This window comes from Pinus tabuliformis, chromosome 7 (assembly GCF_031772625.1).
Source record: "Pinus tabuliformis cultivar Carrire ecotype Pingquan chromosome 7, CPIR1, whole genome shotgun sequence".
Taxonomy (NCBI): Eukaryota; Viridiplantae; Streptophyta; class Pinopsida; order Pinales; family Pinaceae; genus Pinus; species Pinus tabuliformis.
Genome location: NC_142293.1, coordinates 569071157 through 569090712, shown reverse-complemented (window position 1 = coordinate 569090712; position 19556 = coordinate 569071157). Strand labels below are relative to the sequence as shown.

The 19556-nt window shown below is 40.2% G+C and overlaps 1 protein-coding gene across 3 annotated transcripts in view; it reads left to right on the top strand.

Moving 5' to 3' along the window:
- Window positions 1-19556, top strand: part of GR1 (glutathione-disulfide reductase) — a 270345-nt gene that overhangs the window by 58529 nt on the left and 192260 nt on the right. The gene's annotated exons all lie outside the window — the stretch shown is intronic.

Sequence of the window (19556 nt, the reverse complement as noted above, 5' to 3'; positions counted from 1 at the left end):
TTTGAAGTAGGTTCAAGGAAACAATTTCAGAGTTAAAACTATAAAATACATTCTTTTGCTAGATTATTCATCAGATTGATATCATATGAAATCTCTGTAAAATTATTATGCTGATTTGTCTTTTGTGTATCATTTAAATGCTGAAGCTTGTGTGGCAATCTAAGTAACCGGATTCATCCTCCCCCCCACGTGTCCTGAATCCCATGTGTCAGACATGATTATCGATGGACACATGTCCGATTAGTGGGTTGACCATGTCCGAACACATGGGATTCGCTGGGCCTGCGAATCCGATCTGCCCGGCAGCGTGTCACGATTTTGGAATTGGAACACGTGTCCCTCTAGAGATGCATGTCGTGACTCCTTAAAAGCCTGATTTGGGCTGCTTTATCTTCATTGTTGTGTTTCTGTCTTGCTGTGGGTGTGTGGGAGTGAGTAGCAAAGGGTTTAGGAGCATTTTGGAGGTGGTTCAAGCAACTGGTAAGTGCATTTTGCTAACATTTTTTTTTTCCATTTTTGCTACAGTGGTTTGCCTGTCCATTTTGTTTACATGCTAGTGCATGTTATTTTTTATTTTTTTACAGCATTCATGGCTCAATCGAGGGCAGAAGGGAAGGGGCAAAAGAAGGGGAAGAATTGTCCCCATTGGTAATGTCCCCCCTATTCTAGTTTCATCAGGGTCTGCCAATGCTTTCTCTGTTGGAAGTGGGGCTGCAACAACAACTTAAAATTTTGAGGGAAGAATAAATTTAGATAGATAGCGGGCTCAAGAAAGTAAATATCCCTTGTGGAAGTATGTCACAAGAGATTAAGGGCAGGCAACAAGTTAAACGGAGGAGGCAATGTTCTTTGAACATGCAGCTATTGCAACAGTCGATTCAAGAGCACTTATTGCCATGTGAGTGAATTTGTCGGGCTTACCAGGTTGTGGAATTGGAGCATGTGCAAATGTGTTTGTAGCTAAGAGGAAAGAAATGGAAAAAGAGGCCAATGCTGGTGTGGGAAGGGTGGCTGCATCATCTAAAAAACAGAGAATGAAGATCCCCTTCCATTCTTGAGGAAAAGCAACAACAAATTACCATTTGAGTGTTTTGGTGGAGGTGTAGGTCAAGCAACAAAAAGAAAGGCAGTGGCTCTTGGTCCAATGGACAAGATACTTCAGCAAGAGAGAGGGGAATAGATGGATATCAACGTTGCCTTCTTTTTCTATCTGAACTTCATATCATTTAATGTTGCGCGATCAGCTTTATTTATTGAGATGTTCCGAGCTCTAACTCAAGGGGTTCCATCGGGGTATGTGCCTCCTAGGTCAAAGAGGCTTAGAACCACATTGTTCACTAAGACAAAGAAAGAGATGGATACCAAGCTTGAGCCTATCAAATTAGCATGGCCAACATCTAGGCTTAGTATTGTTTCTGATGGATGGATGGATCCAACACGCCACCCACTCCTCAACTTCATGGTGTCTTCCTTGAATGGACCAGTTTTCTTGAAATCAATGGATGCACTTGGAGAAAACCTAGATGCACAATATATGGGTGAGTTGTTCATTAAAGTTATTGAAAATGTAGGTGTTGATTCTTGTGTGCAAATCATTTTAGACAATGCACCTGTTTGCAAGGCTGTTGGCATGATTGTGGAAGCTAAATATCCACAAGTATTTCAGACACCTTGCATTTTCCATTCCTTGAATTTAACACTTAAAAACTATTGCTTCTAATGTGCCTTGGATTGGAAGTGTTATTGAGGATGCATGACATATCCGCATCTTTTTACAAAATCATACCAATGCCCCACAATCTATAAAGAGTACACACATGTATCATTGTTGAAGATTGCAGATACACGGTTTGCTTCTGCATTCATCATGCTGAAGAGGTTGAGGGAGGTCAAGACCTCTCTTGGGGCCATGGTTATTTTAGAGTTTTGTTCTTTTCGGAGAAAGAAAGATAAAGTAGCCTAAAAGAGAGTCAAGGACACTGTGTTAGATGATGCTTGGTGGGAGAGCGTAGATATCACTATTAAGATCATGAACCCTATCATTTCTGTGCTACGATTTACAGATATATACCAACTCATACTAGGAGAGGTTTATGAAAAATGGGATTCCATGATTAAGTCTGCGAGGACCATTATTTTACAGAGTGAGTGCCCTGAGTACGAGACATCATCAGAGGCTTTCTTCATCACCATACGGGATATTCTTGTTAGCAGGTGGGACAAGAATTGCACACCTTTGCATTGTTTGTCTCACTCATTGAATCCAAATTACTACAACCATGAGTAGCTGAATGGTGGACCTTCCTACAGATTCCCTCCTCACATGGATTGTGAAATTTCACAGGGGTGGAAGGATGCATTGAGGCAAATATTTCAGGATAGAGCATCCCTCGATGAGGTGGAAGATTCCTTTGCAGAATTTTCCACTGGCACTCTGCGATTTGCAGGCCATGATGTGATTAGAGACAGGGAGGCCAAGAAGTGTTATTCTTGGTAGGCAACTCATGGGACAACATGACCTCCTCCATAGCAGTGTTTGTCACTTGGTTCGAATTCGAATTCGAGTTCAACGATCTTGAAGTTTGACAAAAAATTGAGAGGATAAATTTTTGAAATAAACTTTGGCATTAAATTTGACATACCAAAAATTTAATATATATATATATATATGAAAATAAAAGCCAAACTCTTGCACCAAATATATTCAAGTCTATTCATAACACAACTAAATTTCATCAATTTATATAAAACCACACAGATGGTATAAAACCACGAGAAACTAAAAAAAAGTCCATGCATATACTTGGTGTATCAGTGGGAGAATGTATGCAGGACTAGTAGCTTCTGTGATTAGAATCCGAATCCTTGAGTGTAATAAAAACAGAATCCCCAAGGTTATGAAGGTTTAGTGCATTGCTAGGTTTTCACTGGTGCAAACTGATTTCCCTTCAAATCTTTAGAAGTGCTTTCAAGGGCCGTGGGTTTGATGGATTTCAATCTGCCGTGCCAATATTTTGCTATGTCTTTTTCGTGATACCTATGGAAGGGCTTTCAAGGCCATTTTAGAGGTTTTTTTCAATGCCCAAAAGGCTATATCGTGGGAGGAATATCAATGGAACCACATGCTTGAAAGGTAATCTCCGACAGTTTTGGTAAGTCCCAAAGTACTTGGCGGGGTTTTATGGGTGTCAGGAGTGGAACGAAATTCGAAATACTACCGCCTTTCCTGAATTCAACACCACAGTTGAATTTCATCACGCACCGACTCCAAATTTGCCAAGATATCGATTTGAAAATTTTCCAAATGAAATTTTATTTTGAGTTTGGCGAATTTGTTTCGAATTAATTCGGCTCTCCTTCAAATTTGGCGAATGTCGATTTTTTTGCTTAAAAATCAGCAAATGCAGTGACACAGACAGTAGTTAGCCATGCAACTCCTCTCTCAAGTTACTTCATCCTCTTGTTGTGAGAAGAATTGGAGCACATATGGGAATTTGTATAGTTTGAAGAAGAGCAAGTTTGAGTAGTCCAGGGCAAAGACAATGGTGTATGTGCACACCAACGTTCGTCTTATTTACAGGTAGAGGGGGGAGTGGTTGAAGGGAAAGACAAAGATGTTGGATGTGTTTCCTGATGATAGGGGCTTGGACAACAATGTTGAGTTGGCATTGGCCAACTTGGATCTTAATGAGCCAGTGCTAGAACCTGTCACTTTTGATGATGGTGATACTCTTGAGGGGTCATCCTCCACACCAGCAAATGAAAAGATTACATTGGATACAAAGGAGAACAGTGGTGACCATGACAATGTTATTGATTGATGAGCTACCGACTACATTGTAGTTGTTTTATATTTGTTGTTGACATTGCTAGTCAGGAGTCCTCAGGACTCAGTACCTATGTAACACATTTTGATTTTGATGACTTAATGAGAAAACTGCAGTTTCTTGACTTTCTCATATTGGATCATTGATGAATCTGTCACGATTGTATTTGTATGCATAACGTTACAAATTTACAATGTAGAATCTAGATGTATGTTTGAATTTGTATCATCATGAGAATTTGTGTAATATGAAATCATTGAAATATATATTATTTTTTTATTATAATAATATATAACGTGTCCTATATGTCCTGTTTCGGGGGGTCTATGTGCCCCGTGTTGAACACGAATTTACGTGTCCCATGTCCCCATGTCTGGTCACTTAGGTGGCAATTTACATTTAAACTAACTAGCTACATTGTTTTGCTTAAACATTAAATCTGTTTTATGAGTATGTGTCACAGGTGTCTGGAAGTACGTTGTCTTAGTTTTGAACTTTTTTTTTTAGAGTACTAGGTTGTAATGAAAATAATGTTGCAATTTTCTCCCGCTGACTAAAACCCACATTGGCAATAAGTAAGTTGTCTTAGTTTTGAATTTTTTGTAGAGTACCAGCTTATAATGAAAATTATGTTGCAATTTTCTTCAACTGACTAAAACCCACATTGGCAATTATTTATGTGGAGGTTGAAGGTAGTGTTTTGAAGACACACATGCATATATGTTCACATTATTGATTTAATGTAAGATTCCTGTAAAAATACAAAACTGAATTTGTAGATTTCCATGGTTATATCTGTTTTTTTTACCACATGGTGAATCGGTAACTACTTGGACTAGTCTAACGGAGACCTAAGATCAACCCTCGTTGCTGCCACTATAACACCAAGAGTATATCCAATAACTTGCAAGCCAGATATACCAAATCTTATGATTTAGCAAGAGTCGAGACTCACGGATAAGGGGAGTCTACTCCTTGAGCCGAGATCATAGCACGACACTATACTCAATGAGATTTGAACCGCGGTCTCGTGGGCTTCACCAGACGAGACTTACCGTTAAAGCACACATCACTGTATCCATGGTTATATTTGTTAATAAGCAAGATGCAAGTTTTACAAGGACACATCTTTTATGGTCTCAGTCTGTTTAACTTGAAAACATCTAATTGCCTTTTTAGGGAAAAATGGATCATATAGTTTTTTATTGAATGGTAAAGAATACATCAAGAATTATACATTGTTGATGTTTGTAGCTCAGGCAGGGACTTCTACACAGGCCTGAATGTCTAGGCATGCAAAAGTCACCCAAAGTCTCCTTAGCATACTTTCTCAAGTATCAGTGAGTTGCTATTGTAACATAGCTCAAGTCTAACATAGGAAAAACACATAATTATGTTGGTTATTGAGCTAAAGAAACCCAAGAAAAGTAAAGTATTTACTTTAATGATTATGTTTCAATCTCAATTGCCGATCTCAAGTGAGGTGAGATCCAATTGGACTGTCAATCACTTTGGAGATTAGTGTTAGGGATTTAACTCAATGTAAAGTTATAAAAGCAAGGCTAAGGAGAGGAGAAAGATACACCATCTAATGACAAAAACCATTGTTGTTAGTTTCTTTTGAACCCAGATTTAGGTTTCATGCCTAATAAAATATGCTCGGGATAGAAAATATAATTTAGATTTGATTTTTTTATCCACCAAATGCACTGGGTTCCTAACTTAACATGCACAACAGAAACAAAAACAACAATGAAACCAAACACATAAACAATATGACACAATTTTACCCTCAAAACCCCAATATGGGGAAAACCAACAAACTTGGGCTCTATTCAACTTCTGAAAATGGTGATTACAACAAGGGGATTTTCCCATAAAATTACAACAACACAAAAACTCTGTCTTTTCCCTGTACAACCTTGTCCAAATTAACTCGTGTGGGCTAGAGAAATCGTTGTACAACCCAACAAATTTGGCTTGATCAACTGTGCAAATTCATGGCTGTACAACTTGATATTTTCACCATGTTAGTGAATCTTGAAGTCAACCTGTGTGTTGTTCCTCTTTTGATGTTAGTTCGAACCTCTGATTTTCAGCTAAATGCCTAGTCTCTCTTGTGCTAAATTGAATACATCCTCAACAACTCAATTTCCTCTTCATATAGCTTCTGACCTAATCTCCGAAGAGATGGAGGGCTGAGATTACTTCTCCACTCTTGAGATCAATTGTCAAAACTTAATTTGTCATTGACCTTTTTCACTTTATAAAATGTTGGCAAATAAAGTCAATAATTTAAATTATTGACTTTAGCCTAAGGTTTAGACTTAATAAATATTTAAATTTAGCTGTAGAAGTGATTATAGGTGATTGATTGCACGTCATAGCTCCCGAACAATGCAAAATCACCTTCCAAGCTATAGATTCAACAATTGAGAGAGTGATTTTCTTAAGTGAGGAGTGTGATACTCAAGTGTGTCGACTGCAAGGAAGGTGTAGGGGTACAACATTGGAGGTCCAGATCAGCCAAGCAGATCAAGGACATATCTCGTGCTTTATCAGTTAGATTGGATCTAGGGTATGTTGTAACTGTAAAATTCTCAATTGAGCCACTATCCTAGGACATGAGCTCAAGTAGATCTAATGAAGAATTGATTTGATTGGGAAAAAAATGTATGTGACATGGGATTGAGATTGGTTGTAATTTTTTGCTTCCTTTGAATAATTGTGTTAAGAATCTATTTGTTCATTTATTCAATGGATCTATGATAAATCTGCAATGAACTAATTGTTAGGTGCTAAGTTCAAGGAAATTAACTACCATACATCATGGTCTCAAAGTAGAAACATATGGGTTACCCCTCCCCACATGGGAGAGGAGGACCTAGTATATTAGTGTTGGCTCTAATCTCACAAAAATCAACATCTTTGTTAAAAATGCCAATCATGGTAGAAATCAATAACCAATTTTGATCTAATAGTTGTGACTTATCTCATATGAATTGGCCCATTACAGGTTGTTGGATGTTGCCTTTGCAGTAAAAAGGAGATGCTTGTCAATATGATGACATTCCAATTATTCCCAGTGTTCCACGGGGAAGCGTCCCCCAGGGAGGGGGACGTGCTTCCTCGCTTTCCCCTCGCTCCCGGGATGAGGAAACTCCTAGGGAAACATTTCCCCACATCCCCTTTTTTGGGGAAACTCCGGGGGGGGGGCATTTTTCTAGTGACGAAACACGTCTCTCTTGTGTAGGTGAAAGTCCAATTTTTTTCGCTAATATCAATTAAAAAACATAATTTTTTTTTTTTACAAAACTAAATATAAAAAATAATAAAAAAGACAAAAATAAAAACTGAATGATAAATTAAAACTTTTAAAACATTTTTCATTCACCCTACGATTTTACCTTTGCCACTAGACATATTCCTTCTGCTGCCGCTCGACATTTTACCTTGCCGCCCAAGTTTTTCCTGCTGCTGCCGCTTGACATTTTCCATCTCTGCAATTTGCTGCAATTCGGATTTACCATCGACTGGGGGCCTGAGACATTTGGAGTTGTGATTTTCATTTTATGACTTGGAGCCACCAGATTGTAGTTGCGATTTTCATTTTGTGACTTGAAGCCACCGGATTGGAGCGGCGATTTGGAGTGTGATTTATCATTTGGAGGTTGGAGCTGCGATTTATCATTTGACACTTTGTGACTTGGAGTTATTGTCATATGATGAATTTACTTTTTGATGTGCATTGTGTAATTTCAATTGTCAAATGATGAATTTAATTTAGATGTACCTTGCATAATAATAAATATTAATGCCCATTGCGAAATGCTGAATTTAGATGAAACATTGCATAATGTCAAATAATGGATTCAATTTAGTAATTCACTTTTAGATTTACATTGATGATTGCAAAAATGTCAAATGATGATTTTGATTCATAATAGTCTAATACGAAATGATGATCATATTTAGATGTACATTTCATAATTATTAAGATTTACTATTTACTAATTTTGTTATTGACATATTGTTGGGATTTTATTTTTTATTTTTATATATTAAATTTTAATAATTCTATAATTTTTATGACTCTGACATCCCCCTGCTTCCCTAAAATTTCATTAAATTTTGTGGTTGCTTATATACGTCCCCCTTATGTGTATCCTCACTCCCACATTTCCTCGTCCCCAAAACTCAGTGGAACATTGATTATTCCTTCTTGCTTGTTAGACCATCCACTGGTCTTGAAAAATGACCCCTTTAAAATGAATGGGATGACAATGAGAATAGTGGATTATGTAGCAAACTGTGCATAGAAGGAACTTGCCACTTTATGTAAGCTTTTCAAGCTTCGATGACTACTCTCCTAATGTTCTCACGCTAGTTAACTCGAACATAATTTATTTAACAACATAAATTAAATTTCTGGAATCTGAACATTGCATAAATCACTTAAGTAGTTGAAAAATGATCAGTGCAAGAAATAAAATACATTCACATTTCCCTTTCAAATAAGCTTTTCATTCCTTATATCAAAGAATACAAGCTGATTTCTCCATCATGCTTTGAATCAACAGTTGCATGTTCAATAAAATCACCTCAAACTGTTGATGTTTGTAGCTGAGGTAGATGCTTCTAGACAGGCCTAAGTGTCTATGCGTGCATAAGTTGCCCAAAGTCTCCTGAGATGCTTGCTCTATTGTGAGCAATGCTAATTTTTCCACGACACTTAAGAATCATGTTTTTGTCTAAGATCACAATCACAAACACAATGAAATGCCACAACACAAGCACTTTCCACAATGGAAAACATATAACAGTGAATCAACTTTGTGTAGAAGACAATTCTTCAACCCAAAACTTGTTCTATTGCAATCTTAATGCAACAAACGTAGGGTTCCCATACCAGGGATCATGGCCCTTACTTACAACGCTGATACAAGGAAAACTAGGGCTTGTAGTCAACAATTATGACTACCAATCTTTCCCTGAACAAGGTACACTTGACCTACTTGTTGAAGGAACGTTCACATTAGCCCTTTCGGTCCACGTAACTTGAACACATCTGGTAGGTCCTTTGCTTCCTCTTCTGCTGCTCACGAGACTTCTGTAACTTCAGATGCTTTGCATCTTTAGTTGTCAATACTGCCTTTATCAACCCTCCTACTACTCGAAGAGTGACTGATCATAGGGTCTTCAACTTTGCCCTCTTCTCGTCTCTTTGCTACTTAGAAGATGACTAGACTTAGGGCTTGAACAATCTGCCCTCTTATCATTGATATTGCTTTCTTACAAACCATTGAACTAGGGCACGAGCAACAACCCACTTGACTGCTCTTTTGCTGCTCGAAAAGTCAATCCTTAGGGCACAACTGACATTCCTCTTAACTATCACAAATCCACTCTTTGTTAACCAATACTTAGGGCATCAAACCAACCCTCACTTAGTCCTTTACTCTTATAAAGGGATTGATCATAGGGCTAGTAGAACTGCCCACACAACAATGTATCACACCACAACACCATTGTAACTTAGGGCTTCCCTAAACTTTTGTTCAATGCCTATGAACAAACCTCCACCATAGCAAATTCATCAACATAAAACAACAGAACATACCTTGCTGTCCTCCTCAGTTAACTCTATTCTATTCAACGCGGTGTCTGAGATTCTCGACCCTGTGCTAGCTTATTGCTCCCATTACAGGCTTGGACCCTTGTATCCTATCACTGCATTAGTTCGGCCTCCAAACACAGGTTTGAGGTCAATCAAATGGTCTCGACCTTGTTAGTTTTTGTAGCATTGGATAGGTGTTCTAGTCTCAACTTTGGTTAGAGGGGCTAAGGAACACATGAGCTCCAGATCCCAGAAAAAGCTTCAAGAGAAAACACCTAGAGATGACTCAATTAAGTTAATTAATCAATAATTAAATATTTCCCGAGTCTAACTTAGGAAAAGTGATTAATTAACATGAATTAATTGAGAAAGGTGAGATTTCTCTAGAAACTCACATGGATCAACTCATAAATGATCTTAGCCATTGATGAAGATTTTATCATGGACGTTGGTGAGCCAACGAGAGATTATAAGAGGAGATCGATGGAGTTGGAGTAAGACACACTTGAGAGATCGATTTCCTTGGGAGATCGAGCTATCCAGCAACAACAACTGAGCAGTGAAGAAAAGCTCGAGCCAGAGGGAAAGCATAGTGAGTGAGGGGCAAAGATAGTGATTCCGGAGGAGATTCCAGTTCCAAAGAGGTAGCAACAAGTGACAGAAGTATTCCATAGTGAAGCTGTGCAGGGGATGCACAATAGCTTTAGTGAGTAGTTCGATTAAGCTGAAAGGGAGGTCAATTCAACTTCCAGAGGTCTGGAAAATTTTCTTGAGGCTTGGAGGGTCTCTTCCAGCAGCAGAGACAGGCAGGACAGAGGCTGAATCGAGCCACGCGTGTGAGGCCCTGTGCACAAGCAACGCATAAGGCCCACACAAGTGTTTGGATGACCAGTTTTTCTGGAGGAGGCTGTGTTGGGATTGCTTGTGGAGAGAGATTTTTCTCTCTAATATTTTTTGTTAGATATTTGCTGATTGGATAGCCAGCTAGGCATCCATAGATTGTACTCAAATTATTTCACTGCTGCATAATAATAAAACCCTCATCTGCTGCACCGATTTTCTCACATTTGGTTTTTCTGGGGACATTTGTCCTGCCTGTCTCTTCCAACCCCAGAGACAGGCAGGACAGACGCTGAATCGAGCCACTTGTGTGAGCGCCTGTGCAGAAGCAATGCATAAGGCCTGGCAAGGGTTTTGATGACCAGTTTTTCTGGAGGAGGCTGTGTTGGGATTGCTTGTGGAGAGAGAATTTTCTCTCTAATATTTTTTGTTAGATATTTGATGATTGGATAGCCAGCTAGGCATCCATAGATTATACTCAGATTATTTCACTGCTGCATAATAATAAAACCCTCATCTGCTACACCGATTTTCCCACATTTGGTTTTTCAGGGACATTTGTCCAAAATAACGGTGTCAATTTTTGTTTGTTTGTGTGCTCTATAATTCTTAGTTTCCAGCATTTTATTTCCGCAACATTTTTATTTGTGAAGAATTGCAATGTGCTTTATTCGTTGTTTGCCGTAGCAAATCAACTGCATAATTAACCAGTTAGAAGAATAAATTTCTAGTTGTTGCAATTTAAGGAAATTTCACATGGTATGAGAGCAAGTTTTACAGATTAGAAGTTCAAAGACGAAGAGGGAGAAATTTCGCAGTTTAGAGTTTGAGCGAATTTATTCAGGGTCTCCGCTAAGGCTAGCCAGGCAGTTTGAATAGCTGGACAAGGGTTCAATTTTCCAGTTGCAGAGTGCAGGAAAGTTCGATTTGTCCAGTAGTAGTTCCAACAAGCAATGGTGAAGCCAGAAAGCAGTTTCGGTGAAGCGGAATTGAGAATTTGTTCAGCAAATCTGTGCATAGTTGGTTTGCAGTAGTGATTGCAGTAGCAGAATCAATGTTGGGTGGAAGAGAAATAGCACACAAAATTATACTCAGGATGTCTCCTGTGAATTTTCCAGAATCTTCCAACATGGCCATGGACAGATTTAATGTCCAGGAGGCTACAAAATTGTTTTCCAGATTGGAGGACGAATTTGCTTGCTTAACTAGCTCAACTTCACAGAGAGTCTGGCATATAAAGAGTGGAGCATCAACACATATGACAAGAGTTAAAGAATATTTCTCTACCTACAACGAGGAGAAAATGGACTTCCCAATAACAATAGGAAAGAAAACTAAATGCAGTCCAATAGGGAGGGGTACCATTGACATAGAGAGGGAGTCAAGAGAAAGCACTAGTGTTACAAATATATTGCATGTGCCAGGATTGGGTATGAACTTGATTTTAGTATCCCAGTTACAAGATAAGAGATATGATGTCAACTTTGTAGGCATGAAGGTGTTCATCAAACACCAAAACTGGGAGAGGGTGAAACCGATTGGGGTACGAAGCAACATACTGTACAAGTTGTAGTTCGACTCTCCAATGGCAGTAGTGAGTAGTGGGAAAGACTTGAATGAGTTATGGCATGGGAGGATAGGATATTTACGTCACGGTGCACTAAGAATGCTCAGGGAGACAGTAACAGATGTTTCAGAATTAGGTACAGAACATGATCATGCATGCAAGGGGTGTGTGCTTGGGAAGTATGCTAAGGCAACATTCCCAAGAAGTGACAACAAATCAGATGGTGTGTTACAACTTATGCACTCAGAAATTTTTGGTCCTATGTCCATTAGATCTCTTGGGGGGCACGAGTACTTTGTCACCTTTATTGATGACCATTCCAGGAAAACCTAGATCTACTTTCTGAAGACCAAGGAAGAGGTCTTCGATCGCTTCAAGGAGTTTAAGGCTTTGGTGGAGAATGTGACAGGAAAAAAGATCAAGGTGCTTTGTTCAGATAACAAAGATGAGTACACAGATAGTGACTTCACATGTTTCTGTGTGAAGGAAGGCATCAAGAGGGAGCGGATAGCTCCATACAACCCACAACAGAATGGGGTAGCGGAGCGAAAGAATAGGTCTATAGTTGGGGCTGCAAAGGCGATGTTATATGACCAAGATTTGCCCAGATTTTTATGGGCAGAGGCATGTAACACGACTGTGTATATTTAGAACAGGGTTGCTCACAGAGCACTGGGGAAGATAACACTAGAAGAAGTCTTCTCACGGAAAAAGCCAGGAGTCAGTCACTTTAGGATCTTTGGCAACATAGCTTATTTCCATGTACTAGATGAGAAGTGTATCAAGTTAGATCAAATTGCAGAGAGGGGATATTTCGTTGGGTATAGCGAAACCTCTAAGACGTACAAAATCTACATACCTAACAACAAGAAGATTATTGTGAGACGGAACGTGAAGTTTATGGATGATAGAGCCTTCAAAAAATCTCGGTAGATGCAAGTAGGTGATCAGACTGAGCCAATAGAAGCTCCATTGGTGTAGCAGTAGGGTTAGCCACTGGGACCGCCACAAGCACAGTCAGAGGGATCTAGTACAGTTACCAGTACTAGAACGTCCTCAGGTGCAGGAGATCCAGTGAGTTCGCAACAGATGGAGCAACAAAGGCAAGCTGAGGAGCTGGTTGATCGTCCCACCACTAGTGGTCGAGCCAGCTAGGAAGTTCATCAGACATTGAGAGATGCAAAGGAGTTCATTGGAGCTTCTAGGATGAAGAAGAGGGAACACATACAATCTGACATGTACCAAGCATTGGTGGCACAAGTTGAAGAACCTTCCAGTTATCAAGAGGCTGCACAATATTAGGTGTGGATAGATGCCATGGTAGAAGAGTACAACTCTATGATGACGAATGCTATTTGGGAGGTAGTGCTGAGGCTTGAAGGGAGGTTAGTTGTGGGGTCTCGATGGATCTATAAGATCAAGTTTGCTGCAGATGGAAGCATAAGGCTAGGTTTGTGGCAAAGGGGTATGCACAAAAGGAAGGCATAGACTATGAGGAGACTTTTGCCCCACTTTCCAGATATACTTCTATCTAGTCGGTTATATCCCTAACAATGTAGATGGGATGGCAGATTCACCAAATGCACGGCAAGACAACTTTCTTGAACAAGGTGATAGAGGAGGTATATATAAAACAACCAGAGGACTTCGAGGCTTACGAGAGTGACACACATGTACAGACTGAAGAAAGCTCTATACATGATCAAGTAGGCTCCTAGGGCATGGTATGGTCAGATTGACAGCTACTTGCAGTAGATGGGATTCGTCAAGAGTGACACAAATCCCAAACTTTACTATTTGATGGTAGAGGATGAGCCACTCATCCTAGTGTTGTATGTGCATGACCTATTCTTGACATAGTCATCCGGGCTGATAAAAGATTGCAAAAAGAACTTGGCTACAAAGTTTGACATGAATGACTTGGGGTTGATGCATTAGTTCCTAGGCTTGGAAGTGTGGCAGAAGGACGGGGAGATCTTCGTTGGTCAAGGGAGATACATTATAGAGATTTTGTAGAGATTTAGGATGTAAGACTGTAGACCTATGTCTACGCCTGTGATTAAAAATTGGAGGAAGATCGATGCATCAGAGGATAAGGACATTGACCCCAACATGTATAGATAGCTTATCGGTTCCCTCGTATATCTTGTCAACACTAGGACATATATCTGTGTCGCGGTCAACACTCTCAGCTTATGGTGGGATTGAAGAAGAGTGCATTGGACAATAATGAAGCACATTTTGAGGTATTTGTGCAGAATAGTAGAGTATGGATTGAGATATACTCGAGATGAAGGTGTCAGACTATGTGGATTCACAGATGCAGGTTGGGTAGTCAGTTCAGTGGATAGGAGAAGCACCTTTGGGTGCTGCTTCAACGTTGGATCAGGGATGGTTTCTTGGTGTAGCAGGAAGTAGAAGTTAGTAGCACTGAGCTTTGCAAAAGTAGAGTATATGGCAGCTAGCACAGTCACGTGCGAAGCTATATGGCTTCGAAAGCTGCTGGTAAGCCTGTTTGGTCAGAGGATGGAGGCGACCAATATCTACTGTGATAATCAGAGTTGAATCAGGCTCTCTGAAAATCCAGTGTTTCATGATAGGTCGAAACACATAGATATATGATGTCATTTCATTAGAGATTGTGTGCAACGTGGAGCAGTCCAGCTACATGTTCCCACAGAAGAGCAGGTTGCAGATATACTCACGAAAGCTCTAGGGAGAGCTAAGTTCGTATATTTCAGAGAACATATAGGTATAGTGGAGAACCCTTTTCAGTAGCAGTGACAGGTTGATTTGGAATCAATTGCAGTAGTTGCCGCAGTAGCAGCAACATGACTTCAGTTGCAGTGCAGTGCAGAGTTGGCAACAATACAAGATGCACAATCACCAGTGCAATGTCAGCAACACCGCATATGCAGGTATGGTTCAGTTCAGAGTAGAAGATGAATCAGAGTTCTGTAGTAATTGGTGGGCAGTGGCAGGGTGTCACAGTTGTCAAATATCAACAACGTGTATGGGAGGATGTTATGAGATAGAGAGAACACCTTCCTCGCTAAGAGGGAGTGTTAGTTTTTGTAGCATTGGACAGGTGTTCTTGTCTCGACTTTGGTCAAAGAGGCTAAGGGACGTAGGAGCTCCAAGACCTAGAACGTTTTTAAGGAGAAAACACCTAGAGATGACTCAATTAAGTTAATTAATCAATAATTAAATATTTCCATAGTCTAACTTAGGAAAAGTGATTAATTAACAGGAATTAATTGGGAAAGGTGAGATTTTTCTAGAAGCTCACATGGATTGACTCAAAAATGACCTTAGGCATTGATGATGATTTAATCATGGTCGTTGGTGTGCCAACGAGAGATTATAAGAGGAGTCGATGGGGTTGGAGCAAGACACACTTCAGAGGTCGATTTCCTTGGCAGATCAAGCTATCCAGCAACAACAACTGAGTAGTGAAGATTAGCTCCAGTTAGAGGGGAAACAAATTTAGTGAGGGGCAGAGACAATGATTCTGGAGGGGATTCTAGTTCTATAGAGGCAACAACAAGTGACAAAAGTATTCCACAGTGAAGCTGCGTAGTAGCTTTAGTGAGCAGTTCGATTAAGCTGAGAGGGAGGCTGATTCGGCTTCCAGAGGTTGGAAAAATTTTCTTGAGGCCCAAAGAGTCACTTCCAGCAGCAGAGACAGGTAGGACGATTTGATTAGAGGTTGAATCGAGCCACACGTGTGAGGGCCTGTGTAGAAGGCTTGTGCAGAAGTAGCGCAAAAAGCCTGCACAAGGGTTTGGACGACCAATTTTTTTGGGGGAGCCCGTGCCAGGATTGCTTGTGGAGAGAGAGAATTTTCTCTCTAATATTTTTGTCAGATATTTGCTGATTGGATAACCAACTGGGCATCCCTAGATTGTACTCAAATTATTTCATTGCTGTGTAATAATAAAACCCTCATCTGTTGCACCGATTTTCCCACATTAGGTTTTTCTGGGGACATTTGTCCAAAATAACGGTGTCAAATTTTATTGTGTGTGCTCTATATTTCTTAGTTTCCAACATTTTATCTTCGTAGCTTTTTTATTTGTGAAGAATTGCAATGTGTTTTATTCATTGTTTGTCGTAGCAAATAAAATGCATAACTAACCAGTTAGAAGTGTTGACACCTAATCATAGGGATTGGGTGAACAATTGTAAATAATGTGAAATGAATAATAGAGAAAATGGAGAGTCATTAGGAGATGAAACTCAACAGTCACTCCCTCATGTATATAATAATGAACAACCTAAATGAATACAAAATCTCATTTTCGAGGAGTTACCTCCTGGCCTGACATGGTATTAGAGCCAACTCTATTTTTAGCATTCTTGCCCTTGTAACTCCCTTCTGCCTATTCTGCCTATGTTCTGCCTATTTTGCAGAACTGACACCTTTGTCATGCTTCTGAGGCCTGACACTGTCATATGCGTTTTCTATTCCCGCCTGAACGACTGGTCTCCCCACTCTCCCCATGGAATATCATCGACAGAGAGCAACGAAACACTCCTTTCTTGCGGCTTGCTCTCATTGTGGCATTGAGCCATCGTTTGAGCCAATTCAGGGCATCAATTTCGCAACTACAGGCAACTTTTCACAAGCTTTGCGGCACTCATACCACTCCTTGGACTGTGTTGCTCTTCTCAGGGCGTTCAAAACTGAACTGTTGCGTTCCCATATGTAGCGTTTTGCTATTCTTCTCCTGGCCTCACCTGGTAGCAACGTTCCTTTGCAACTTGTTTGCAGCACACTCCATACGCTACTCACTCCCTTCCCCAACAACGTTCACACAGTGCGGTAGTTATTCAACGTTCAATGTTGCCCATACCTCTGCTCTCCTAAGCACTGTTGCCCTCCATATCCCCTTGACATCACGCCTATCTGCTCTCCTATGCACTGATTCCTGGTATCAGAGTCAGCTCTATTTTTAGCATTCCTGCCCTTGTAACTCCCTTTTGCCTATTCTGCCTATTTTGCAGAACTGACACCTTTGTCATGCTTCTGAGGCCTGACACTGTCATATGCGTTTTCTATTCCCGCCTGAACGACTGGTCTACCCACTCTCCCCATGGAATATCATTGACAGAGAGCAACGAAACGCTCCTTTCTTGCGGGCTGCTCTTATTGTGGCATTGAGCCATCGTTTGAGCCAATTCACGGCATCAAGCCCGTAGTTACAGGCAACTTTTCACAATCTTTGCGGCACTCATACCACTCCCTAGACTGTGTTGCTCTTCTCAGTGCGTTCAAAACTGAACTGTTGCGTTCCCATACGCAGCGTTTCGCTATTCTCTCCCGGCCTCACCTGGTAGCAATGTTCCTTTGCAACTTGTTTGCAACATGGTCTATACGCTGCTCACTCCCTTCCCCAGCAACGTTCACACAGTGTGACAGTTATTCAACGTTCAACGTTGCCCATACCTCTGCTCTCTTACGCACTGTTGCCCTCCATATCCCCTTGGCATCACGCCTATTTGCTCTCCTACGCAATGATTCCCCCCTCGGTAGCTGCAAAGAACTTCCATAGGACTGGTGCACACAATCAACAAAACTGGAATCATCGTCGTTGTCTAAGCTGTCGCCGGTAACAGCGTCCCTCTCGACGTCGCTGATTCTGTCAATTTGAGGAGTGGAGGTGCCATCAACAGTGTTGAGGTCATGCATAGAGTTGCCAATAAAAGAATTGGCAGAGTTGAGATTGTAATGCGGCAAGGAACCCATGCGGGTTCCCATCTCCAAGCCACCGAGGGAGCAAGTATTCCGTTGGAAAACGGTTGATTCTGCTCGGATTGCCGAAGATATCGCAAAGTGAAAAATTGCGGTCTCCAACATAAAGTTCTGAAGAATTGCGAGGTTTGATAATTCCAAGTGTTTCAACAGTTAATGCGACAAAACTTGTTGAATGTGGTCTACCATTGTCTTGTCCTTGGACTAAAGATTACTACATTTTTGGCTTTTGGAACTAGAGATTTGGGTATATAAGGAGTTGTTTTTGAGTTGCAAAGATTCAAAGATGTGACCTACGAAATTTTTTTGGCTTGTTGCAATTTCTTTCATGATTTTGTGCCCCTGTTTTGTAAGAAACTGCACCTAGTTTCTTGGCTGACATAAGAATTCAGAATATTGCTACTACACTGCAATTTTTTTTTTACATCAAAAGCGCATTGTTTTTGTGAGCAGGAATTTTTTTTTTTACAATACATAGGTTTTACAATGCATTCACTAATAGCTATTATGGGAGTGGTTCTCATTGGCAAGGAGAACTATGCAGAATGGTCGCGGAAAATCAAACACACTCTCATTTTTAATGAGCTGTGGAAAGGAGTGTGTGTTGGAGAAGGTGACAAAGAGCCATAACAGCCTACCTCAGACAAGGGATTCGCCATTTGGGAAAATAAGAACAACAAGACTTATGCATTGATTGCAGCATCAGTAAATGAAGAGGTGAGTCGACATATTTCGCCATTTTGAAATGCTTTCGAAGCTTTACAAAAACTGAAGGAACTCTATGACTCACTCTGCACTTGAAGTTGTTCAACTCGTGATTAAATTGTTCAGCCTTGAATTACAAAATGGTGATTCTCTTGCTCTTGCATCAGAAGTAAAATCTATTATGCATGATATCAAAGTCACTAATGTTGAACTGGACATTCCTATGATAGCTTTTCTCAAGGCACTTTATCCCACTTACTCAAATTATCTTGAGTCATTGCAAGCAAATGGAAACCTCAAAGATATTACCTTTGACTCCCTTGTGAAAAAATTTGCTGAAAGAGAGAAAGCTTTTGGGAAGAAGACAACTCCTCAGTTGTCTGAAGAGGCTATGTGTCTTGCACATAGAGAGAAGAATCTTGCTCAAGATTCTTCCAGAGGAAGAGGTGGTCGAAGAGGAAGAGGAAGAAATTTCAGAGGTAGGGGGGTAGACACTCTCAAGGAGAAAAGTCAGATTTGCATTGCATATGTTGCAAAAGAGATGGATCACATGATGCATCCACATGCAAGTTGCCTTGGGACAAAATTGAGCAGGAAAGAAACCAACCCAAACTAAAACTAATGACAAAGAGAAAGGTAAAGCACCTGAATCCGCTCACTATGTTGTGGCACACTGTGATATTGGAGTAAATGAAGACTTATTTAATGCTTCACTTGCTTCTTGGAAAAATGATTGGTTGCTTGATTCTGGAGCAACTTGCCACATGACTTTTAGAAGAGATTTTTTTTGAAGAATTTATTGACAATGTTGATAGAGCAGTATACTTTGCAGACAAATCAAAACTCAAGCCATCAAGGCTTGGCACAATCAGGCTTAAATTGCCTTGTCTTCCAGACTTTCTTCTACATCATGTTTTAGATCTCCCACAATTGAGGAGAAACTTGCTGTCCTTGGTCCACATCTGCCAGCGAGGACACTCCATTCATATGTTTGATGGCAAGCTTGAGGTGAGAAAAGCATCATACCACTCACTTGTCATGACGGGGATAGAAGAAGAAAAGCTTCTCAAGTTGTAGGGTACCTCTTCTCATGCACAAAATTTCTCATACAATTCTCATTATGAAGAAGGTACATTTCCATCAAGTTTATTATGGCATGCTAGATTTGGACACTTAAACTATGACAACCTCTGTTTGTTGAAGAAAAATGGTGTTACTGGTTTACCTACAATTCCTAGGAAACTT